We start from the raw sequence: 27,700 nt of genomic DNA on the forward strand, positions 1-27,700 counted from the left end.
TTACTCAGATAATAATAAACTACATATGAAATTCTTTTGACAGGAAGAAAGATGTTCTCTCGAAAGAAGTCTCTCGAAAACATAAAAAATGTACCTAATACTGTACAGCATGATTAGGTGTCCCTGCCTAATTCAGACATTGCATGACTTTAAGAGCTATAAAAATAACAGTTTAGATCACCTGTGGGCAAACTACGGCCCACAGCCAGATCTGCCAGCCAGCCAGTTTTAACAGGCCCTTGAGGTCAAAACTAAATTAGTCAATATTCGCCATATTCCATTTTGTTTGGTGCTGTTTTTTCTTACATTTCATTATTCATGCCGTTAGATGGCGCACAAACGTTTTACCACACTGATTCCAAATTGTGCATTGCGCCACCTAGGGGAGACGCCATTGTCGGTCAGGGGCATCTCAGGTATCGCCAGACAAAACTTTTATTACGAGCAAAACCAGCTGCTCGTGCACACAGAATGTGCAAGTCGCACTATCTAGCTAGATTGTGTCACATGACACTGGCCACAAGTGTTTCATGTTTCTGAGTGGACATTTAGTGAGTTTTTTGTTACATGATCACAATTGAGAGATTTTTAAATTGTGAGTAAAAAACGTGAAGAACATGAAGCCTAGTTCTAAAGAGAAACAGAAATGCAAGTACAGAAAGTATGACGACAGTTTTTTTGAATTTCGGTTTCACATGCACAATTGTGGACACTAAAGAATGTCCTCAGTGTGTTGTCTGCCTTAAAGTGTTGGCTGTTAAGAGCATGCTCCCCAATAAATTGAAGCATCAATTGGAAACTATTCACAGTAGTTTAATAAGGAAGCCTCATGAGTATTTTTCGTGCAAGTTTAATGACTGAACAAAAAGCTGCTTTTTCTAACCAAACCACAGTCCCCAGGAAAGTTCTTTTATCATCATACAAAGTAGCGTACCAAGTAGCACAATGCAAAAAATCTCATACTATTAAAGTACCAAGGAATAAGCAACAGAGCTCTTTGAATTCTGCTTCCCTTTGCAATATCCTGTCTTTGTGAGACTGGGTTTTCAGCATTTGCGGTTATCAAATCCAAGTTCAGATCAAGAGTCAATGTTGAGAAGGAGATACACGTTGACATTCCAAAAATGCTACCCAGTATGCTACCAATTCTTTGGTGAATTATGTTAACATAATTTATTTAACAAGCCCAATTAGCCATTAAGAGGCACAAACAAAAATACATTGTATTTCTCCACCTTTTTTAAAAAAACATTGATGTTAGATGTTTACATTTTTATTTAGTCATTTTACCAAGATGTTGACTATTTTTTATTTTTTTCAAATTGCTTGCACATTCAAATAATTTCAATAAAATGTGTTGCCAAGTATTTTTACTATTTTGATCAAGTCTATTGGTTTTGAAAATGATTAAAACTAATAAAAATTGGATTAACTTTGTTTTTATTTTGACCCTTCATTTCCTTTTCAAATGTATAAAATGTTGTAAAGTATTGCACTGCCATAGAACTTATCTTTGACACAGAGGAGGCATGTTGAAAATATGACAGGTCAAGGGAGGCATTGACCCAAAACGTTTGGGAACCCCTGCTTTACCAATTTGATTCACCAGTTAGAGTGGGTCCATCGTACTGTGAGGGAACCTGCGAAAAAATGAGTGGATTGAAGAAGCAGAAAGTTGACAGTGAATGAAGAGCGTGCATATAAAATTGCTAAATAAAGCAAGCTGCTCTCTGAAGGGGAGCTTTTGAAAGAGTGTATGATAGAAACCATAGATATTCTTTGTCCAGAGAGCAAGAACAAATTTGAGAAAATAAGTTTATCAAAATAAAAAGTAAGAGAAGACTTGGCTTGTGTGTTGAATGTCAAGTTTTATTCAGTTTTTATTTTTTTATATTTAAAATATTATATATTATATCTGTAACAGCAGTGTGAAGTGGCCCGCTATACAGTTTCAAAATTTTATGTGGCCCTTGGGCCAAAAAAGTTTGCCCACACCTGGTTTAGATAGTTAAAAAAATACTTCTTCGTTATCAGCTTAGAATCTTTGTGTATGCTGTAAGTTTTTGTTTAATTTTTAAATGTTTTAAACACTTTATTTTTGTTAACATAACACGTACGGGAAAATCACTTTCTCCTGTCTTCCTGTGGTGTGAAGCAGATCAGCAGGTCGCGGAGAAAGTAGCGCCCCGCCCACTGAGCTCCTTCAGAGAAGAGGCGGCACTGAGAGAGGGAGGAGGTATGGAGCTCAGCGAGACAGAATGAGCCATCTGCAGCCTGGAGTGCTTACAGCACCGAGTGCATCTGCCTAAAATTAATCAAGCAACGTAAATAATTTCTTTTAACTTCAAAATTTTAATTGGCATTAAAATAGCTTTCTCACCATTTATTTTTATTTTTGAAACCATCGTTAAACAAAGAAGGTGCTTTTTGTACTTCCTCGTGACATTACACATGGCAAAACTATACATTTAAATAGAATTTAATACATTTTAGAACAGTTTCATTTATACAAATACCACAAGCGATTCTCGATTGTATTTCTGAATGTTATGTCACACTTAGTTCAATATTTCATATACATCTAAATAAGAACATCAGGTGTTAGCATGAACTATTAGTAATCAATAATTAATATGAACAATTTCAATGTAATAAATTGCTGCCCCTTTTCCACATCTTGAAAAAAATATTAATTTACAAGACTTTGTTCAAATATACATTAAATCTGACTATCAGAAAATATGTAAAATACAAAATTTAAAAATAAAGAAAAATGAGGACAAAATATAATACGGTAAAATATAATTTAAAATATTTTTCTAATTATTACCTAAAGAATTACCTAGTATTACCTAAAGAATAGGGATGGACACTGGTTAGCATGCTTTTTGTATCTTTTTTCAGAAATACAACAGGAGCACCAGAAGTCTCCGTGGCTTTCAAAATTAAATTATCATGGGTTTCCTCAGGTGACCTGATTTCCTCTCGTAGTCCAAACATACTGGCAGGTTAATAGGCTTCTGGATAAATTGGCCCTGGTTTGAATGTGTGTGTTTGTGTTGTGTGTCTGCCCTGTGATGGACTGGTGTTATGTCCAGGGTGTATCCTGCCTTGCGCCTCTTATTGTTGGGATAGGCTCCAGCTCCCCTCTACTGGATAAAGAGATTAGAAAATGGATGGAACTAAAGGCACTGTGTAACTATACACAGTTTTAGAAACCCACTATGAGATAGCAGCAGTTACTGAGGATACATTTTAAAGTGATGGCATAGGGAAATAGCTTTTCCACCTCTCTGGCACATCAGTATCCATAGGCTAGTTTGTTATTTAAGCAAATTGCCTCTAAATATGAACATCTTAAGATGCTGGCTCCGTGGATCATTTGCATCTAACACACAGTTCAATGCTAGCTACTGTACTACACAAAATCTAAAATATATTTATGTTTAACATGTTTTGATTAATTTATTATTAAAATATGCATGTTCAAATGTTCTTTTGTAACACACAGCTATCTGTGATTGTTTTATATATTTAAGCTTTTGCAAGTGTTTGTGCATTCCTTTTCTGCGCTACTGTATGTCTGGATCAGGTGCAACATGGACATACAGAAGAACCAGCAGTACCTTTCTACTGGAAAAACTGAAAATACATGTTCAACCCCATTAGTAACAGCTGAACCCAGAGTGAACCCGGGTTATACAGTCAGTGTACACAGTCAGTCTAAATCCACATCCCTGCAGTGATGCCTTCATATAGACAAACTGTTCATACACATTCATCCACTCTACATACAGAAAGAGACTTATTACTGAAATTGTATGAGGGAGCAGAGCCTATCCCAGCAATCCATGGGCACAAGACAGGGTACAATCGGGACGGGACTCCAGTCCATCACAGGACACATACTCACACCAGATTTAATTTTCCCAGAAGCCCATTAATCTACCAACATGATTGTGGGAGGAAGCTGGAGTACCTGGTGGAAACACATGTAAACATGAAGAGAATATAAAAACCTCATGCAGATACAGTAGCATCCCAGAACTGAATCCAGGGACCCAGTGCTGTTGGGCAGCAATACTAACCAGTGTGCTAGCATGCCGTCTTCCTAGGAATTAACTACACAAAATTAAGACTTGCATGTACGCAATATACAATTTTATTAAGACAAAATGTGCATGGCAAACCAACAGAACTAATTATATATTTAAGAGACAATCTTTTTTAATTCTAGAGATTAGAAACAAACTCATACTTATCCAATTACACACTGTCCAGACCCAGAACAGGAGAGAGACCTGTCTCTACCTTCCACATATACTAGAGCACAATGGAAACACAGCCCTTCACACAGTCTGCTCAGAGGGGTTTGATCAGCAGGTCTGCAGTCTGTGGTGTTTGATGAACATCTGGAGGAGTTTGTTCTGTCTCTTTAAAGACAAGGAATTTTGCCACCTTGCTCCATTAAGGAATCGTCTTCAATGTTTAGCTGGTACATCCCCATGTTCTGTAAGAACAAAAAAACACAATGAGGGGATCTAAAAATTGAACTCTTGCAAATTGTCATTGTTTTATTATTATTGTTATTTATTTAAAGATTCAATTCAATTCAACTTTATTGTCATTAAACTTACACAGGTGCATAGTATAATGAAAAGTGTTTCTCATTAGTCACTAAGGTGCATTATATAAATAGGACAGAAGATAAGACAATAGACAGTAACACAATACCAATAACAGTAACATGTAATAACATAACATAAATAACATGTAATCAAGTAATCAAAACTGTGCAAAATTCCGCAAACAGAGAAAATATAACAGGACAAAAACAGTGCAAGGTAATTCTTGGAACAGTGCAAAAATAGTATGGTTAAAAATAGTATGGTTAATTAATAAATATTAAATATTATTACGACCGGTACAGTTTTATGGGCGTTAGGAGAGATCATAGTATGGTGGGAGGGAGTGGGGGCGTCACCAACTTGACAACTCTGGGGAAGAAGCTATTTTGGAGTCTAGTTGTGTGTGACTGGAGATTTGTGCATGACAGTGTTTATGGCTAATAATATTAATGCTTAAATCATATTATATTATGTCAGATTACATGTATTCAGAAGCCATTGTCACAATTCTTCCAACGGACACTAAAGCCAGGGATTGGAGAAATGGAAATGTAGTGCCAATCCACGTGATGGATAACAAAACTGAACCAAGCAATTATAGACCAATACAGTCTGACTTTTATTACATGGAAGGTCAAATTATAAAAACTAAACTAGAGAACTACATACTGTACCAAATTAGTTGGATTAGCAAACACTGTGGAATAATCAAACAAAATTAAAAAAAAAAACATTATATAGAAATTAATTGACAAACACCTGGCAGATTGTGTTTGTTTGTTGTTATGTTTGGCAGATACTGTTGTGAAAAGAATGATTGAGCCAGATGGACAATAGACAAGAGAAAGAAAGGGACAAAGTAAAATATGAGCAATAGAGTGAGGAGCAAGATTAAACATGTCAGATAAGGAAATGAGACGGGAAGCTTTTCTTACAAGAACGAGTATCTTATATTTCTCATCACGGTTTTATTACTGGGCAAGGTGAGACACACTGAGATGAGGAGGACTTTAGAAAGATGTGTCTGAGTGTGTAGCTCTGTGTGGAACTAAATCCCACTTGCTCCCAATCAAAATCATGATCCCACCTGCAGTATTGGTCCACACCTCACTAGGATCTAAAAGGGGAACTGCAGTCCTAAATTCTTAGACTGGGTTTTAAATATCCGTAACAAAATAAACTGATAGTATCTCAAAATTTATCATTTCAAATTAAGTACGCAATCATGAACTCTGTGGAAATACTGCGTGGTTGCCATGTTGTTGAAGGCAGATGAGAATCAGCTGGTCTCACCAAGGGCGAGAGCAAGATTTTGTGCAAATTGCACCATAAACCCAGCCCTTCCTGCTCACTAGTCGCTGCAAGTGAACAAGAAATGAAATGAAAATAAATGAGTATGTTTTAGTTGATTGGCAGGTTTCCTTTTTTGCAATACTTAAAAGAATCTAAAACGTGTTGTCTTGTATGTGTCAGTCTCATTAAAATATTTAGAATTAACATAGTAGCAAAATTTACTTGGTCTAAAGCATGCCTTATTCTGAATCACAGACAATGATAGCAATATGGCACTACACATACATTGACACTTCATCTGTTTTGTGATATAAATTGGAGATTGTTATGATACGGTATCTTGTACTTGGTAGTTTCCTTATGATTTGAAATGCACTCATCATTGCAGATTCATTATAATCCCAAAATGTAAAAAAAACATCACAGTTCCACTTTAATATACAGATCCAGCCATTAAAAAGCGCAGAGTATGTTGCGTCAAAACATGGTGGGCGTGGCGCATCATACTGCATGCAAATTAAAATATGATAATAGCATCCGGAAGAACCTTGAGATTAACAAATTGATAAGTATTGCAAATCTAACTCACTTCCATAGCTACTTCCTTTCAGATGTATATAAAATATCATAAAAAAGGGAGGAATATAAGAGATAAGGGTAAGATTCAAATGGAAAGGGAGGCTGGCACTCCCATAGCAACTGAAGAATCTAAAAACATTAAAATCTGCATAAATCCACTAATTCACCTTCCTGGAGAGAATCACTAGAAACTGGTTAAAGCTGGACAGACCTAGTGTTCAAATCTAGAATCACTTTCAAGAAGAAAATTACCTACAGAATTAAAAATCTACAACATATACAGTATATATTTTAACAAATGGGAAAGGTTGTGTTTTGAGCCTCTCAGTAATCATATGTTTACAAAGAGCCCAAAGACAAGAACCTGTATAAAATTAGACAAAGAATACTTTTATATGTCACCCTTCTTTTTTGTTTTGTATTTTCTAGGTGTTACATTTTGATGCATGTGAAAAATGGAATGCTGTGAGTCTTAACATATCTAAATAAAACAATACAAATAAATCACCAGTGTTCACTTACTGCAGTGTTGTTAATTTACAGTTGGGATCCCTCTGAGCTGCAGACAGCAGTTTCACTCCTGAATCCCCCAGGTTATTCTTACTCAGATCCAGCTCTCTCAGACTGGAGTGTTAAGACTGAAGAACAGAGGCCAGATCTTCACAACATCTCTCTGTTAGTTTATAGCTCCAAATCCTGCAGACAAAAAGACAGGAGCACAGCTGAACATCTGCACAGCTCATCCACATCCTTCTTTCCAAGTCTTCACTACAACATTCAGTTCAGCAGTAATATAAAACATTATGGCATTATCCATCTCAGAGTGTCTGTGGATGGGGATGATGAAGATAACAGCTGCATCAAATTTTGGGATCCAGAAAGAAGAAGAAAGATTAGAAAAAACTGTCAGGAAGGGAGACAGTGGGAAACAGGGTGACACATGAAGCTACAATGGTTGGAATAGGGAAATAGAATGAGAGAGACTTTAACTTTTAACCATAATAGAAATTGCTTCACATTTTATGGCGTTTTGTTAAAGTTATAGCTTTGGTTGAATTAATCACATGGTTGAATTAATACAAAATGTAAATTAACAACACTAGATAAAGAGAACTGGAGATTTTGATTGTTATTTGTAGATGTGTTGAGGAAAACAACATTCTCTTTTGAAGAAAATAAACAATTTAAACAAAAACAAGCAAGGTTATAACTATAACAACACAATCAAAATGTGAAGCAATAAACAATCTCAATCATAATTTGGCAGAGGAATCGACCGTGTGACTGCATCCACTTTGTACGAGTCAGAAAAGAGAGAGCAAGTCTATATGAACCAGAATTCTGCCTCAGACTTTGTCTGCCACAGGGGAAATCTTTAGACTTGGGATCCATCTGTACATTTCACTTGAATACCATTAATATTAATACAGTTGGACTCCATTTTCAATAGAGTACTGTACATTAGTTCTGTTAAAGTTACTATTATAATGTGTGAGAGAGAAGCAATTATGTTTGAGAAAACAAATAAACTGTATTATACCAAAAAACACAGGGAGGCAGAGGTGCACATTTGTATTCCAATTGGGAGGGGAAAGACAAAGAAAAGACCCCCCCCCCACCCCGACAAACTAACTGACTAAAAAAACAACTAGACAGGCTAGAACCGGAAAGGTGGTCGTGCCTTACAATGAGGCCATACCAAAACAAAGTCTCTCAGTGTTCCCCCTTTTGAATGCTTGTGCCTCATTTGCTTAATACAGTATCTTAATTGGCAGCACCCAGAGAAAAAGGAGAAAACAATTAGGGAAAAAATAATAACTCTCCACCTAAGGACCATAACAGCCATTGATATAGATTCCAGGTTAGTTAGAAAACTAACCACGTTTCTCCATGATACTGTGATGTCACAGTGGTAGTGACCCCCACAAACAGGTGTGTCCACCACTCCAGACACACTCCTCACAGCCTGCTGGAGAACGTTTCCACATTTTTTGCAAGCCCACTCCTTCAAGAGTGGTGATGTACTCAGCCCCTCATCATGGCACCAAACATGGGGCACACATCCTCAGAGACCTCTGGGTCCCTGGCTCACAGACTCTCAGGCCCTGAGTCTCCAGCTCACTGACTCCACTGGCCTTTCTATCTGATGTCCTCTGAGATCATAATGTAGGTCCCTCACCGAGCCAAGCCCTTCTGTTGCAGATTCCTGGACTCACTGAGCCTCACCTCTCACATGCCCTCCGACTGGTCCCTTTCAGGGAGATGGCACCCTCTGCTCCTAGTCACCACAAGCAGCTTCCTGCTCTTTCCCTGATCTGGAGCCTCCTGCTCCCACATGACACTCACCGGTCCCCTCATGGCCAGTCAGCGCTCCAACTTCCAGGTCTGCCTCGAGCCTCTGACATCCTCACTTGAAGCCACCAGACTAAGTCTCACACACAGAGTCTCCAGAGACTCACTCCCGCACTCAGACCTCTCACATTAACAACCCCGAGTCTCTCTTCATCACATCCCACTCGTGCTGAGACTCAACACACTTTCCGTTATAAAAAACAAATACACAACCTCCCTGGCTCCTCACTCTGATGCCACTCTGTGTATACACTGCACAGGTCTGGCTTGTCAGTGTCACTCCCAGTAGCTCACTGATAATAATAATGGACATTTTCATAATTGTATTTTAATTTTATTTTTTATTTTGAAAGGCTAAGAAAATTGTGTCAGGTCAGTAACGTCACTAGTTGTACTGATGGAAATACATATCAAGGCTACTAAGTTTACAGAAAAAGTGAGAGAGGTGTGTGACAGCAGTGGTGTATGAAATGAGGGTTCGTGCTATGCCTACTTATTGCTCATACATTTCAGGCACCTCAAACCTCTCAAAAAGGCCACATATTGGAAGAAATTGTGGACTACAAAAGTGGATTGCAAACTCTGATCTTTAAGAAATTTATAACTGAGCTGCCAGAAGATAACATCTCTTTTACTATTTGCTTATAAAACTATGACTGTGTGCCTATAACTGCCCATAAGTATCTGTATAATTTTAGATTTTGAAAAGGTTTTGAGACCCATGGACCTGGCTTCATAAAACCTTCATTCAGGATGTGCTGTCTTTGTTCCCCAGTTTCAGTAGAAGACACTGGAGTAGCACTGGAAAAGCACTGGAAAAAAAATCTGGGTTTTTTCATGAGCTACAACTTTAAAAAATTGACTTTTAAACAATGACAATTAAACCCCATTGTTTTATACCCATTTACAGTGTGGCGCCTAGTGGAAAGACATATTAAAATAAAACTACATGGGGCTCACACTGTCCAGTTTTTCATAAAAACTTGTATTTTATCTGATGGATGCCAGTTTCTTTTTCTTCAATTGTTGAATAAGGGAAATAACATTTGCATCTGAATATCAAAATATTTCATTCTTTGTTACTTCCCTCTGTTGTGTGTTTTTATGGGGTTACCTGGGACATGGAGCTCTGGGTCACCCCTTATGTAAGATAATAGATGCAGGGGGCACAGCTTAGTGAATAGTGTCCTAATGTTACTCTTTGTAACTTAGATCCTGATATAAATCCTTAAGGATCTATAACAGATGGAAATTGACCTGTTTCTCATGGATACACTTCTCAGTGGACACTATTTGGAATAATCTGAATTTTGCTTTGAGAAATCCCAATCACCAGTTGATCCTTTTTAACTTAATTCCTAGGACACATCTATTGTCTCGGAGTCAGTTTCAATGTATATTACTGATTCCCCAAAGTGCACACTGTGTTCACAGGGAGTCACAGGCACACTCTCTCCTGTAGTATGGGAAGGCACTGATATTTTAGAGTTTTAAAGTTTTGGGGAAAGGCGTGTGCAACACTGTCCACACTGTTGAAGCAGAGTGCTCCTTACTCCCCTCTGGTCTTATTGCTGAATAGCCACTTCTATACTGACTGAGCAGCACTACAGAAAAGGGTCTAGCTGGCATTACTGCTGTGAAGACAGTAATTGAGACAGATGGAGAACAGACAAGAGAAAGAAGGGACAAAGTTAAAGAGGAACAAGAGAGTGAGGAGCAAGTTTAAACCTGCGAGACACGGAAATGAGAGGGGAAGCTTTTCTTACAAGATCAGGCATCTTACATTTCTCAACACAGTTTTATTACGGAGAAGGTGAGACACAGTAGGCTGAAGAAGACTGTAGAAAGATGTGTCTGAATATAGAGCACTGAGTGGAACTTTTCTTTCTATTTAATTCCCACTTGCTCCCAATCAAAATCATGACCCCACCTGCAATATTGATCCACACCTCACTCAGATCTAATAGGGGAACTGAAGTCCCAAGTTCTCAGACAAGGTTTTAACTCTTGGTATCAAAATAAATTGACAGTATTGTAAAATTCTACACATTTCAGTTAACCTTCAACAGGTTACTTAGTTATGACAAGCTGAATTTGAAGTATGAGAATCCTGGCTACCCTACAGATATGAGAAATCTTCCACAGCAGATAATTATCCACTGATTGTCAAAAGTAACAGTGAAGTTAGGTTTCCCATACAATACTATCTGCTGCAGTAGTAGGTATTGATCACAAAATACACAACTGGGAATACTGGTAAAAATGTATATTCTTATTAATGCAGATCAACAAAAAAGAAGAAATTACAAAATTCAGCGTTTGTTAAACACATTTATTGAAACTGCTAAAGATTTCAACAATATTATATTAAGAAACACAATTTGTTAATTGTGTTAAATCACATATTTATAAGCTGTAACATTCAATAATTCTTACTGTTCATTTTGAGCTGCATTTCTTGTAATTACTGCAATTAACATGTTAAGATTCTCTTCAACCTCACTGTCCTTGTCCTTCACCTCATTGAATCTGTGCCCAGTCCAGGCCTACACCTGCAGCACCGTGCTGTGAGACTCAGTTTCAATAGAGGGAGATGAGCACATGACCAACCCTTACCCCATCTGCACAGTTATTGACCAGTCACAGATGAAAAAGGAAAAACACAAGAAAGGAAAGACTCTCATTTCAGATGTTAATTATATAATCTGATTATTGTATTACAAGATGTATAAGCAGATATCTAAGCAACAATAATAGCAGCAAGAAGTAACAGCAATAGTACATTAATTTCTTTTAATTGTTGATCCATAACATGTTGTCCTAATACAGCAGGCGATTTAACTGAACTGAAGCAAACTGAGTAAATTATCTCACTTAAGGGCATACTGTAGCTGCAGTGACTCAACTACTGTAGGATCTGAACTCCCACTCTCCCTTAAAGAATTCCAGAGCCCTAACCACTGCAGCAACTAGCGCTTCAGAAGCAGTTCTTTTGTTTGGGAAACAAGGTGGATAGTTTTGATTAAGCAACCAAATATCCAACAGATTTCTTAGATCAGCGATCAGAGGCAGTGACACGACTTTCCATTGAGTGAGAAGATTGCAGAGCAAGTTGTTTTGACTTGACTGGTGACATTAACCTCTTGAATTATTCTTATTTTGTCTGGCCAGCTGCACCAGCAGAGCGTGTTACTGTACATCTACAACAAACAGCGGCCACATCTCCACTTTGATTGGATCGCTGAAGAGACAAGAAACTGCAGAGCACCTGGCTGTAGTGAGAAGACACACTGCAGCAGGTTCTCTGGCATATTTAAGACCTGGTCAGTCTCTACTCGTGACATTGATATTTATGCCACTTCACTCCTGGTTTGTACCGCACACTTTGAATGACTGCATCTCTATAAATTTTGAGACAATTTAAATTGAGAACTTGCGAGTCAAATATATGGCAATCGGACGTTTTATTTCACATACTGTACAATATATCAATAGGTCATTCATTATATTCCTTATATTTGAAATAAACAGTACTACTGCTTCGGATGTCATTCTGTGTTATGGTAAAGAGGGGGGGTCATGGTATTTGGCCAGTTAAGAGACCCTGGCCAAATGGTCAGTTTAAGATTACGCCCACAGGGGGTTCCTAGCTCGCATCTAGAATCCTTATCAGTTAACCCCCTTTCCTGCCATAAACCCCTGTTGCTTAGAAGTTTAATTTTCAGGCAGAACTGACTTAAGTTAACCCTTTTTACATCTTGTGTCTTACTTCAAGAGCAACTGAATACATGAGGAATGACAGCAGCCGAAGACTGAGAGAAAATAGGATGTTTTGTGAGATGTGAAGACTTCAAAAACTCCATTCCGAGGCTTAAAGCAATGTCCTACACCGACAGGCTGAAGAAACTGAACTTTTAAGCCTTGGACAGAGAAGAATATGGAGGGGATCTGATACAAGTATTCAAACAATCAAATGCATTGAAAAAGTCAACAGTTGGACCCAACTAGAGGCCACGAGTGCAAACTATGTTGAAGTGCTCTTAAAACTGTAAAAGCTGTGAACAGGAGGTACATCTTTATCCAAAAGGATTGTGAAAGTATGGAATAAGCTACCCAACCACTTTGTTGAAGCTGGTATTTAAAACTAACAACCTAAATAATACCCCTGAATCAATTCTCAACATATGGTTTAGATGTGCTATAAATGACCTCTGATCATTTGTAATATTTATGGTAACCTACTACAGTTTACTTTTTAATTTGTGTAGCTTCATATTCATCTGATACTCAAAAGGCCAAATAACTATCAGTTATGTGGGTGTGGATTAACATGGATACAGCAGGGAGCAGACTGCGGTAACCTTTTTGTTCAAGGTAATTCATCTGTCACATACTGTTACAAAAGTATTCCTCCTCAACACTTCCATGGAAATGTTCCCAATCTTCATGTGATTTGGCAATCTTCCAAAGTTCAACAGGAACACAAACTCTCAATCAGCACAATTACTTGAAACTCTTTTGACTCTGGTCAACTGGAGCAATACAGAGATCTGTGCAAGAATCCTTGCATTTCTTAATTTCTGTCAATGATCAAGATTCACTAGTTAATCTAGTTAAACTAGGCTTGTTTGCATATGATATCCAATCAGTAAGATTAACAAATACTCCATAATATGCAAATAAAAAGATTAGTTTGATCAAATTTGAGACTGTAAACGCTGGGCAGGGGAAGTTTAATATCGATATGTGCAGGGTTTCACATCCTGTACACAAAGTAACACAAAAAAGGGAGCACTGACATACAAGAGTCTAGTGACCAAAAAAGAATTGGGTGTTTCTCTTGACACATTATTTATGTTTTCTAGACAACGTGGGGAAGCAGCAGTATAGGCAAACAGAATATTAGGATAGAAGTGAAACACAGGCAGTTTCTCCTGCATACCCTGGCTCTGGAGGAACACAAGTGCTTCAGAACACTGGCAACTATTTTTCCATTCAATCAAGACTGCTGGACTGTACCACACTCCAGTAAAATTTCCAGAAACACGGATTTATAAAAAAATACCTAAGGAAAGTGCTTCTCACTATACTTCAAGATCTTCAATGCTTGGTGCCCCAGCATACTTCTACAATGCCTGATGATGTCATTCATGGTGCAGCACTCCAGTCAGCTGCAAGGACCCCTGAGCTGCCCAAGACTCCATTTACTGAGCCTACAGATGTGTCTTGTCCTTCTGTTCCTGCTGCCTCCTTCGTATTTTTGTGTTCTTCTTGTTATCTACAGCCAAGCTATTTTCTCTATTTTCCTCATTTATTTTTCCACTGATCTGTAAGACATACTATCTGCTAATCTGTTCATGTGCTGCCAACAGACAGGTCTGTATACTTTTCCCACTTAAGTGACATCTCGGAATAAAGTCTCCTCTTCTTGTGACTTCACAAGGCAATAAGTACTATAAACCTACTTATCAAGGAAATATAAGAGACAGCATTATACAATCTCCTGCCATGTAGGAATGCTAATTAAGCATGGCACCTCTCCAGTCAAGAAGAGGATATCTCCTGTCCCAGTAACAGAGTAGAAGGTTCAGAAAGATGGGAAGGTATGCAAGAACTCCTTCCAAAAGATTAGATCCTTTAAAAGCTGGGGAAATGTTCCTAATAATTGCCCACATGTCCCAGAAGTACATTTTTTTCATTTTGTTGATAATAAAGCAATAGTGTGGGAAGATCCAGAAACATTGTAACCAACTCTACTGAATTCCAAGAAACAAAAAGCTCTCGTAAATATCACTTAATTGGTCTTAAAGACGTATTTACAATATACTAAATGAAACAGTTCACTTTGCAAAAAGCAATGATCAAAAAGATTTTGAATTGGGGGGATAATCCAAGCCACATGGATTAAGGGTCTTGAAATACCAATCGATAAATCTAGTGGTGAAATGAGGAAAAACACCAATTAGAAAATTTGAAATTCACACCAAGAAAATAGTATTGTGACTGCTTCTATTGGTAAAAGATTGAATTTTAATGTTAAATTTAAACTAGCCAAGCAAAAATTGTTTGTCTGCAGCTAATGAATATCACGGAAAAGAACAAAAAACGGAAAGTAAACAACTCAGTAAGAGACGAATCCAAGAAACAAGAGGAAGTAGAGAAGAGCTCTGTTGAACCAGGGAAGCAAAGTTTGATATGCTACCCACCATCTCTAGTCTGCAACAGATGTACTTGCACTCTTGAAAAATGTCAGATCATCTCCGAAGTCTGGATCTCACACAACACAATCTTCAATTATCAAGTGATAATCTTCCCCAATATTCAAAAACAAGCAATAGGATCACACCAAACATTTGTAATCTGTGTACTTCCTAAGGGAATAAGCAATTTGCATTTACCTTCTGCTTGGGTACTTTTCTAGACAGAACTTACATAAAATTACCTTCAATAAATGTAATTATAGTAATTTTAAAACTTGAGCTTAAATATAAAATTTTGAGTTTCTGAAGTATTTTAGAATATATCTTACTTAGGCCTGTTGCAGTTATGCCATAGCTACAGTATAACAAGTAGAAAGGAAGAAAGTTAATTCAACAGTACCCCCTAGAATTATAGAGGACTCTTGATTCTATTGTCTGGGTGTTTCCTGTTTTCATCTGCCAGAAACTAGAAAGCTAAACACCTGAAACTCCTGATCTGGACCCTGACATCTCCCAGAAACACCATAGCCCATCCAATACCTTTTTAGCTCCATTGCTATGCAGATAACTAATGTTTTCAAAAGAACTAGATTCCATTCTCCATTTCTCCTCTCTCTCAGCTGTCTCCGGTGACCTTCTTTCATCCTCCACTCTGGCATCCTCGCCAGCCTCTGAAAATCAGGATCTCTACCTGTCAGCAGCTGCAGCTGTGCATTTCAGATAGCCACAGTGCAACATTCCCAAAGTGCATGTAACAATGTTCTTTTAATTGGGTGAACAGCTGTGGTGGCAACAATGAAAGGACACAGCATTCAAACCCACTCAACACTCGCTTAAACATGGTCACTAAGATGTTTCAAAGTAAAGAGGAGCTTCAACATAAGCACACTGGTGGGTTTCCACTTCCAGCCATATAGAGGCCATTTCTGCCAGAAAGAATGCATGCTGGAACATTTTGCATTACAGATGCAGTCATGTAGAAAGAACATCAGATTTCATTTTAACAATAAGCATACCACATTTTTGGACAGTGCGCAGCTTCATTTAAAATGTGTTTTTCTTAGTCTAATGATCATATGTCTTTATGTAGTAATTGTATGTAGTCATTTTAATATTTAAATTTGCAAATTCACAGAATTCTTTAACTTGTGTGGGATGTTGGAAAATGTAGTTTTGGATGTCTGTTACGAGCACAACCTGCATCAATTGATCCTCATTATTCAATCTCCTCTTCCTTCACTATTTAAACCCTCCTAGTCCTCGCCCGGTATTAGGAATTCTTCCGCCTCCTGAGCTCACCTCTGCCTTTGACCACTACAATGAAGACTCTTCTCGCCTCGGACCCTTTCGACTTCCCTTTTGTCTCGCCCCTCTCTGATTTGTTTGCCTCTCTGTTTTCACTACCTGGATTTGACCGCCTCACCTGGAACTACTGACTGCTCTTCTGCCTCACCCTTCTCGGACTCGTAGCGCTTCGGGCTCATTTGGAAGACCTACTTCGAGTTCTTTATAACTCGATGTGCGACAATGTCCAGGTATTCGGCCCACGTGCCTCATTAAAAACTGTGGTACTGTACATGGTTTTCTTGGTATGTCCTGTTCCTGTTTTTAATAGAACATTACAAAATGGAACATTTATTTTATAAATGTAAAATTAAATTGCACTCACAAAACCCAGTAGTACTGTGAATATTTGTCTATCGACTTTGTCCCCTATTTATACATTGCAATACATATGCAATAATATTGCTCCATGCAAAGTTCAAATTTCATTAAAGAATATTGTTATACTCTTCTTTTTGCAAATTAATTAATATAAAAGAGCAATGTGTAATGTCTCTTGTATACATCTAAACAGTTGTACATCCCGTAAGGAAATAAAACACGCAAAAAAGGTTTAACATATATAGTATTGCTCCACAGTATTCAGAAACCACGTATGAGACTGTACATTGCTGTGTTTTATTGGTTCCTAACACTCCTCAAAGCACTCTAAAAATGTACTGTATCAATTTCAGATTCTTTCAGTAAATTAATGACCGAGCTTCACAATGTTTCTTCTGGTTTCAGTGATATATTTCTCCTTACCTGATAATAGAAATCCATCTCTGTCAACACCTAATTTAAACATAACATATAAACACATAACTCATGAATCATTGTTTTATTTGAAATGCAATTAAGCAAAAATATATTTAATTAGAAATAGGGAGATAAAAGAAATGTTGGTGCCCTGAAATTGGCTGTGAAAAGTTTCCTCTTCTAATACAAGGTGTGCCAGGTGTAAAAAAGCCTATCTTATCTTTCACACTGAGGTGAAAACAAGATGTTATTAGCACGTTTATTATTTTTTTAACAGTTATGATTCCAGCTTAGAAAGCTATATAATCAAATTATGTTTGCTTAAAATACTGACTGACTGATAAGATTGTATAAGCTCAGGTTCCAAAGGTCTGTTTTCTGAGTCACTTTAAATTCTACTTTCTTAATTCCTCAACATTGTAAAATTCTGCACATAACGTGGAGAAATAATGACTGAAAATGTATTGTTTTTCCCTTTCCCAAGGGACAATTTTAAACCACTTCAGTGTTTTAATTTATAGAAGATCTTAAGAAGACATGGAAATAGTCATTTGCTCAAATTAAACACAGTAACAGTTTGATTCCAAAGATATTAAAAGGATCCTTCAGTTATATCTAGATACTGTTTTGCTACTGAGGGCAATTAATTTTTCTAATTTATTCTTCCAGGGATATAGCTTCTTTGTAGTTATTAAGTGTAGATTAGTATTTTATTTCTGCCTGTTAAGCATTTTAATCCTAAAGAACACCTTAACCCAGACTTCCATTCGCTATCTCTGTTCTTTTACACGTACAGTATGAAATGTATTCTTCCTTATGTCAACATACACAGTATTTCACAACTCATTGTCTTCCTGAAGGACATCCTTCTCTTATCCCCCAATTGAAAACTACTAAGAGATTAAACTGTCAAAAAGGGCTGTGATTTTTTCTGAATGCAATCTACTGTATCAATCTATTGTTTTATGTGAGGTATAGAATGGACAAATGCCCTTGCACTGAGTTATTAGGACTATGTGAATATTTTACCACCTTAGCAACAGGAATGTACAAATGTTTCAAAGCCTTCTGCTGATTTTCCTGACATGTTTTCTGCCGGTCCCTTTGCTCATTTGTGAATGTGGCCTGATCTACAGCAGGTGAAGTCTGGGAGCTATGACACACATTCCACTTCTTAATGATGGATGTGAGTGTACTCAAAAAGTGAAGTTGCCTTCTCATGATCGGGGCCTTTGTACCACTGTGCTGCCAATTTGTTTTGAGAGCTCTTTTATCTTTGAGGTGTTTGTCATGTCACTGTGTGATAAGTGAGCTGTAAAATCTTTGTGAAGTATTAAGTGAGTTGAGATCTCTAAAGTCTTTAAAGGGAACTGAAAGAGACAGATGCTTTTATAATGAAGTCTACTGTAGTTAAACCTCTATTGATTACAGATGGGTGTCCATGGCCAAAAGTGATATTTTTTTCATTTTACACTTCCACTAATTTCAATTCACGCTACCACTGCTATTAAGAACATGTGCACTGTGGGACCTATCTGCTTTTTTCACACTGTGACCTCTGAAGTGCCCCAGCCAGGTGATCATCAGTGGGAGGAGGACTGTGGCTCTGAACAGGTTCTCAGGTGTTTGGAAAGCCACAGTGGTCATTACTGTGTTTACATCCGAGGACACTTCAGACAGCTAGAACTTGATGGCAACACGTGGCTGTTAGTATGGCACTTTCAATCTTACATTCCTTTCATGAGCTGAATACTGTCACAGTCAAGTTACCAGCGCCGATTAACAGATATGGGCAGATAAGATGACTATCCGTCTTTTGTTGGAGATATACAGCCTGAGTGAGGAGATCCAGACTCAATTCCCACAAGACCAACCTATTCTTTTGTGCCACCTGAGCCCTCAGTTACATAATTGTCCACTATATCCACTCTGCCATCTACACAGCTATACTGTCTGTACTTTAACTCACTGATGAATCTTCTTGGAAATCAAAAGCAATAAAGATCTGGCATAAATTGGGTGCTTAATAATGTCTGTTTCAAAGTTGTTTTTTTTGCAATGTGCAATTATTCATGTCAATTATGTGCAATCTTAGAAGAACACTTTAAAAATATTGTCTCACGTAACACAGTGCTGGATCACATTTCTGAAAGTATTTTGCAGGATTTTAGGGAAATTTTAATTCAGAAGAATCCTGAAGTGAGTTAAAGTGTGCATGATTTAATATATATATACAGTGCCTTGCGAAAGTATTCGGCCCCCTTGAACTTTTCAACCTTTTGCCACATTTCAGGCTTCAAACATAAAGATATAAATTTTTTATTTTATGTGAAGAATCACCAACAAGTGGGACACAATTGTGAAGTGGAATGAAATCTATTGGATTTTTGAAACTTTTTTAACTAATAAAAAAATGAAAAGTGGGGCGTGCAAAATTATTCGGCCCCTTTACTTTCAGTGCAGCAAACTCACTCCAGAAGTTCAGCGAGGATCTCTGAATGATCCAATGTTGTCCTAAATGACTGATGGTGATAAATAGAATCCACCTGTGTGTAATCAAGTCTCTGTATAAATGCACCTGCTCTGTGATAGTCTCAAGGTTCTGTTGAAAGCGCAGAGAGCATCATGAAGACCAAGGAACACACCAGGCAGGTCCGTAATACTGTTGTGGAGAAGTTTAAAGCCGGATTTGGATACAAAAAGATTTCCCAAGCTTCAAACATCCCAAGGAGCACTGTGCAAGCGATCATCTTGAAATGGAAGGAGTATCAGACCACTGCAAATCTACCAAGACCTGGCCGTCCCTCTAAACTTTCAGCTCAGACAAGGAGAAGACTGATCAGAGATGCAGCCAAGAGGCCCATGATCACTCTGGATGAACTGCTCTGGTCAGATGAAACCAAAATCGAACTTTTTGGCCACAATGCAAAACGATATGTTTGGCGTAAAAGCAACACAGCTCATCACCCTCAACACACCATCCCCACTGTCAAACATGGTGGTGGCAGCATCATGGTTTGGGCCTGCTTTTCTTCAGCAGGGACAGGGAAGATGGTTAAAATTGAGGGGAAGATGGATGCAGCCAAATACAGGACCATTCTGGATGAAAACCTGTTGGAATCTGCAAAAGACCTGAAACTGGGACGGAGATTTATCTTCCAACAAGACAATGATCCCAAACATACAGCAAAATCTACAAAGGAATGGTTCACAAATAAACGTATCCAGGTGTTTGAATGGCCAAGTCAAAGTCCAGACCTGAATCCAATCGAGAATCTGTGGAAAGAGCTGAAAACTGCTGTTCACAAACGCTCTCCATCCAACCTCACTGAGCTCGAGCTGTTTTGCAAGGAAGAATGGGCAAGAATTTCAGTCTCTCGATGTGCAAAACTGATAGAGACATACCCCAAGCGACTTGCAGCTGTAATCGCAGCAAAAGGTGGCTCTACAAAGTATTAACGCAAGGGGGCCGAATAATTTTGCACGCCCCACTTTTCATTTTTTTATTAGTTAAAAAAGTTTCAAAAATCCAATAGATTTCGTTCCACTTCACAATTGTGTCCCACTTGTTGGTGATTCTTCACATAAAATAAAAAATTTATATCTTTATGTTTGAAGCCTGAAATGTGGCAAAAGGTTGAAAAGTTCAAGGGGGCCGAATACTTTCGCAAGGCACTGTATATATGCCTTGTCTATGCTGGCAGTAGTTTATCACTGTTAGCTGATAAACCGTATTGCACTTCAAAGATATAAAACAATTGTCAGCTTTACTTGTGAAGATAAAAGACTCAGGTTGCCAGGAGATTCTTTTCCTGCTCCAGTGACCAGTCCAGAATGAAAGTTAAAGGACATGACAGGGAAGCCCATCTTGAAATTAACAGGTTCTTGCTCAATTCAGGTAATATGTCAGGATAAACTTGGAAGTGTGATGATGAGAATCACATTAGTATGAGTAAGTCTGTAACTCTCTCTAATCTGATCTAGACCAGCTTGTTCTTGGGTGCCTGTGTCCTTGTGTCTTCTAGATGTGTAGAAGTTTCTCCTGATATTATACAGTACATTGTTTCCTTGACAGAGCCACTGAAGCACGAAAACAGCACACATTCTTCATAAGCAGAAGACAATGCAGACCTTCACACGGTACATGAGTATTTATCTTCTTAATGCCGGTAAGTTAATTTTGGAAACATGGTTACTGTAGAAAATAATTAACCAAAAAAGCAAGGGATCAAATCAGTTTGGAGGCTTAGAAGGTGATATTTAAATTGTTTCCTGCTGCTTCTGTCTTTTACACTGGTGACTAGTTTTTTTTACTAGAAATCCCCAGCACTAAATTAAATCGGTCTTGCACACATGCAAGAGTGGTATTTACAGTATCTTTGAAAACTAAACCTAAAGAAAGGTTAGAATGTCTGTGTAGTGTATTAGGGGTAATTTATGTATTAAACAGGTCAATGAATGCAAACAATGAACACTTTGTAGCGGGCACATAATCCCCAAAACTCAAATATATATATATATATTTCATCACTCAATCAATAACCAAAACTGATTCTTTATTAAGAATTCTTCGGTATCTCCAACAAACTGCCTGTAAGTGATAGTGTGAGCAGTCCTCTGGAACACAAATTAGATTTAAATAGTAAACTATTTAGTCCTGACTGCTACAAATATTGCCCTGTAAGAACATATTGTCCCAAGCTGTGAACTAAAATTCCTTATTGCAAAAAACTGTTGAATAGTGTTTATACTACTTCTAATTAGTTGTTAAAAGCCAGCATTTCAACTACCTTCTTATACTCTGAGTACTTGAAGACTACCAGGGTAACACAGTGTTAATATATAATTATTGAGGACTATCTCCATTTGTTTCAAACTGAATGTCATGTCATGTCATTTACTAAACTGCTTTATACCATACAGTGTTGCGGGAAGCCGGAGTCTACCCAGCAAGCAACGAGCACAAGGCAGGATACACCCTGGACGGGGCGTCAGTCCATTGCAGGGCAAGTGCATCCAATCATTGGGGAAATTTGGCCCGGACACCAGGATAACTCCCTACTCTTGTGGGAAATGCCCAGGAATTTTTAATGACTACTGAGAGTCAGGACCTCGGTTTATCGTTTCATTCCGAACATCAGTCTTACTGAATGTGAAAGAAAGAATGTTAAAGTCAAGCTGAAGTGAAAAATCCTGTACTTTTAATTATATGCATTTAAAATTGAGGATTTAAAACAGGAAGCAATTCTTTCTCAATGTGTACTCAATTTGAACGGCTGACTACCTCATGGCAGATGGGCTGGATGGCCTCCTCTCTTTCATAACTTTTCTGATGACCTTGTGTAAGTGAAAAACTCTCTGCTCCTCTAACTGGCACTAACCTGTAAGGATGGCAGAGTCAAAAAAGACACTTGGTAAGCAGACAGGTCAGAGAGTACTGGCAAACCACACTGGAGAGCTGCAGAAAAATGAAAAAAACAGCAATTTTATTTAGTTAAAATAGTGGATTGAAATAATATATCAACTTTCTTGTTCTTTAATAAAACTAATCCAAGTACTGTATCTTCAACACAATAATGCCAAAATGCTGCAACTCACAGAGAAAGCAGCCAAATCTATTTGAACAAGAAATCATATTTTTCCTACAGTTGAATTTTCATTTTCATATTTGAGGGAATTAACTAAAAGGTTTTCACTAAAAGTTTGTATTATATCTAGTTAACTTGGTATCTTTTCACTTATGTTTTACTAAATCCATCCCAGTATGTCTGGTCTCAACAGATAAGATGGGGTCTTTACGCATACCTGGCATAGTTCTCAGAGAAATGACCAGTGACCTCTCCTGGAACAAATGGTCTATTCAGCAGAAGGGGTTGCTTGTCACACAAGCTGGCAGTAAAGAAAATATACGTATATACAGATGCAGCCATTCAAAATGCACGGGCGATACCACATTATTTTCCAGTGCGCTTTACGCAGTCTACCGCGAGTTACCGGTAAATTCCGCTAGTTACCATAAATTCTCCTATAATACCGCAATAAAATAATAGTATCCGGAATTTCCGCAAGGTGGAGCTAATAAAACTCAACCTCTCATGTTTGAGCTGTCGCCATCAAAGTCTTTAACGAAGATATTACTAATAGTATTAATAATGAATGACCTTGGACAAGCTGTAAATTCAAAGTATTGCCCTGGTCCACATTATTTTTTTCATTGACCGTCTTTGTAAAAGTAACACCACAGCATTTCGCAATCACGCATTTGTTTCCAATCACGCAAAGAACAGTAATTTTTGAGAATCGATTCACCATGCCTTTCACATGCTCATAAAAGAGATTGATTTTGGAACATAAAAATATTACCGTATGCAAACTGTACTGTATACAGTATGTACAGATGCAGCCATTCAATGTGCGCGGTACAGACACGTACCGGAGGTAATTGGCTACGGCATCGCGCATTTTGACGCAAGATGGCGCGTGGTACCGCAGTACGTGATTGGTTGACCGACAGGGGCACTTGTGGTCCATTGGTCTGTCGTAGAAAGATTTACAGTAAACGTCTTTACTGTGCCCGTTGTAGTATTGAATATTCATATGGAATATTACCACTGAAGGGAAATCTTAGTAGCTGAGCATAAAAAGAATAGGAGCATACTGCAACGCGTGTGAAGGCCATAAACGATATTAATTTTGGAACATAAACATACAGTATATGGCTGGTTAAAGAAAACATACACGAAACATGGTTTTATTGTGACCAGAATCACAGAATCAGAATCTTGAGATATTTTTAACTTGATTTACAGTATTTGAGAGGTATGTCTTGACACCGATACTACGTAAATACTGCTCACGTATATGTTTCTAGGTTTATATTATGCATTTCATAAGGTCAAATTACTTTTGAGCAACTGATAAGAAGCGCGAAACGGTATGCCCAGGGCGTTTTAGTTTTCATTTTGTTTTAATGCAGTGCTGGGACTCTGCTTTAACTATATCGCCGTGGATTGATTAGAGATATCAAGTACATACAAGTCATTTTTTAAATGTTGTAGTTCGTCTTGTAAAAATGTTACGAGTACATCATCTGTCAACAATTACACAGGTTCTGTTTCCATATTGCAGATTTTGGTTACGTAATATTATTTTCTAATTTCACGTTGTGAATATATGATTTGGGCAAACAGAGCCGCAAAGAAGTACATTATGGGTTGTTGTTTTTTTTTTTGCAGTTTTATCTAGAACAAGCGATGCTTAAACCTTTGTCTGATTCTTGTGAAACTATCCACACGACAGTTACCTAGGAGTTGACTTCAGTGATGTCACTGATGGGATGTTTCTAAAAATCCATCCACTGTAAAACGTCTTCTCCAGTTGTCCTGCATATGTATTCGCTAATGAAGCTGTGTGTTCTGAGCCTGGATCTCTACATTTCTGTATGAACCAGCTTAGAGGGCTAAAGACAGCTTGTGTTTAAATTGAGTGTAAGGTAATTTATGCTTCTAAAGTCATGGTCAGCATTTATTATTGTACTGTGCTGTAAACTTGTTCTATGCCTAATTACATTATTTTATAGCTTTATCAAATCTGTACATTGTCTGTCGATAATGTTTCTGTAGTGCTTTTTCAGCACTCACCATGTGACCGTGCCGGTGGCGCTGTGTGTTAGTTTCCTGACTCCCATGTCACATGGTCTGTGATTGAATCCCATGGAACTATGACTTTATTTTTTAACAAACATTTCTTTGAAAAAATGAAACGTTTCCCTTGGTCAGATATTAAATAAAACCTCACTCGCACCAAACAAATTTATATTTCTAAATATCACAACATGATCGAATTTAAGTCTTTTTAATAACAATGAATAGTCACCTATGCGTTACAAAATAAACATTTATATTGATTTGAATCGCGTTTTGATTTAAATCGTAAACGCGTGTTTAAATATATGTGTTTAAAGGCTATATACTGTATAAAAGCGCTGATTCTTATGGAGTGTGTTCCGCCAGGGATTCAAAAAAATTATTTTTTTTAATCGCGTATCTAAGGAAAATCGCAGTATAACTTTGTTCATGCACAAATAGTGGCATGTTATATTATTAATTTGGGTGTCTCCTCTTGCCAGAAAGCTCTAAATTGCATTTTGAGTGCGGTTTTTGACTTTTTCTAAATTGCAACCCATAAATAAAGCTGATACAGTTTAGACTTACTGTATTTTAAACTGTATTACAGCAGCACATTGGACAATGCAATGTAAATTGCAAAAATGCACTTGGAATCTGTCCAAGCCCTACTACGAAAATTATTTAAACTGCGACACTTATCATTCATCTTTAAATAAACTTTATTTTATAAAGCATTTTAAGCGAATAGGTAATTAGATTGCTCATAAACCTAATTGCTTTTTCTACATAAACACAGCGTGATTGCTCTCTGAAAATGCTTTTTCTTTATATTTAGGCTCAGATTGCAACTATAGATCGTATTATTATAAACTTTCTTGGAAAAATGTCTTTTTTGTAAACCATGTTTGCTATTAATTCATTTAGGGCTAGAATACGTTCATTGTCTTCCAATCGAGTCGAGTTGACATTGGAAGCTTGCCACGCCCGGACTATTACACCAACGCATTAGCATGTTAAAGCGATTTCATTGAGGACCCTAGCTTTCTTAACTAGTAAGTACTGTACTTCCTACTTTGAAAATACCTGTGAAACCGGTTTAATTCGTCACAGCCAGCACTCCCGCAGAGAGGGGGGTTGTACTCGTTAATGTCCGATTACATACAATTGGAAAGATTACAGATTTTAATCGTCTTTTTTCTGAACCAGGGAAAATCTGATCATGTTTCTCTATAACAATAATAAAAAACGTTTATACTAAAGAATATTACTTAGTAATATTAATCATCATATTACTACCAAAAAAGTCGCCCCAACAACAAAGACATGATTTCATCATAACACCCTGCCAAGTGGCGAGATATGATTCTTTTGTTGTTTTTGCATAAAGGTTTAAATGATTTTTATGGTTTGGTTAATAATGCAGTTTGTAAATCCATATTTACCAAACAAACGATAGCTGGAAGGCCTGCTGTTAGCGAGGGCAAACCTGATGTTGAAAGAAGTTGTTACTCTACAAAACCTTTTTCGTTTAAAGCAACAGGTGGGGTCATCTGCCTTTGGGAAATATCATCCCGCAAAGGATATTTTATTCTTAAATTCAGGTTTGGGACCTTGTTAGGACAAATAGGGACTTTGTTAATTTTGTTTGTCACACAAATCGTTATCTTCAAGTATTAAGTGCACAGTACAGGGTTCATGTTCTGCTGTCATGGTGGTCTGAAAATGATTTCTTTTTGTATATTAGCTCTCTTCTCAGTACACCGTATAGTTCTGGCTGTATGGAAGGTTTTGTGTTATCCTGAGGTATGCCAGACAATAAACATCTCTGAAGACAGTTCCTTGGTTTCATGTTTCAGCAGGTTGTTTTGAGTGTCTGAACATTGTCTCTTTGCACCTGTAGTTATTTGCAGCTGGGAAAGCTAATGATTATGATCTGGGAATGTAACTGAGATTTCTTTCTTCATAATAAGCAGCTGTGCAGCAGGTTATTTGTTTTCACTGCTTGAGAGGTATTGGAATGCTGCAAGGGAAACTGTTATACCTAATGATTAAATACTTGATGAAACATTTTTTTACTGCATTGTTTATGTATGATCTGAAAAGCTGAGATAAAATAAGATGTATGCATCTAAATAACTGGACCTCAAATAGCAGACCTTATGAGCAATACTGTGTGTATTTATTTTAAATATTTATAGCTCCTCTGGAAAGTTGTTGGGGGAAAAAAAAACTGATGTGCTGAAACAGTACAATTAAACACGCTCTGCAGAAAAGGGGATGGTTGTTAGGTCAGCTTCAGTTTTACACGTACAGTACACATTTGATTTCATTAAAATTATGAGGTACCCTGTATCTGCAGGACTCAAGAGGCTCTCAGTCATGTCACTTTGCAGTTGATGTCTCCTAGAGCTTCCTAGATTCTTATTGTAAATAAAAGGAACAGCATACAGTGGGACTTTTTCAAAAACGGGGAACAAATGTCAACATCTGACTGCACCGAGCACACAAATATTGGTTCTAGGCTCCTGAATCACCTTTGGTCCCTGGATCATTGCTTTTAACCATTTACACAAGGTTTTTACTGTAAAGCACTTTGACAGCTCAACATAAATGGACCTTCTGGGGTAGAGGCTTTAAAGGAGCTTTTTAAAAAAAACAGACTTTGCATTTCCTGTTATAAGCTATTCTTTTAGCATATGACAAGCATGCCCTTATTATGGTGATATCCTTCTAAACATTGGAGAAATAACTCTAGAAGTTCAATTAAAACAGAAATGCTTCAAATCACTTGGGATACAACAAAAAAGTGGTGTATTATAAAGTGTGTTAAAAATGTACCTAGTTTGTTTTCATACCTTAGATTATAATAAAACCTCACCATTTAACACCAACGGGTGTTTTCTTGAAGTCTGCTAGCTTCAAAGTTTATGGTTTGGCT

The 27,700-nt window shown here is 37.5% G+C and overlaps 1 protein-coding gene and 1 long non-coding RNA gene across 2 annotated transcripts in view; both read right to left on the reverse strand.

The window, feature by feature from the left end:
• Positions 1–27,700, reverse strand: part of LOC148646745 (NACHT, LRR and PYD domains-containing protein 3-like) — a 2,700,574-nt gene that overhangs the window by 1,257,606 nt on the left and 1,415,268 nt on the right. The window lies entirely within an intron of this gene.
• Positions 2,333–7,185, reverse strand: LOC148646770 (uncharacterized). Its single transcript, XR_015927520.1, has 2 exons — positions 7,023–7,185; positions 2,333–4,510 (listed from the first exon to the last, which is right to left on the reverse strand). It is a non-coding gene; the product is annotated as an uncharacterized LOC148646770 (long non-coding RNA).

The sequence above is a fragment of the Lepisosteus platostomus genome, chromosome 16, assembly GCF_059453375.1.
Source record: "Lepisosteus platostomus isolate fLepPlt1 chromosome 16, fLepPlt1.hap1, whole genome shotgun sequence".
NCBI classification, from domain to species: domain Eukaryota; kingdom Metazoa; phylum Chordata; class Actinopteri; order Semionotiformes; family Lepisosteidae; genus Lepisosteus; species Lepisosteus platostomus.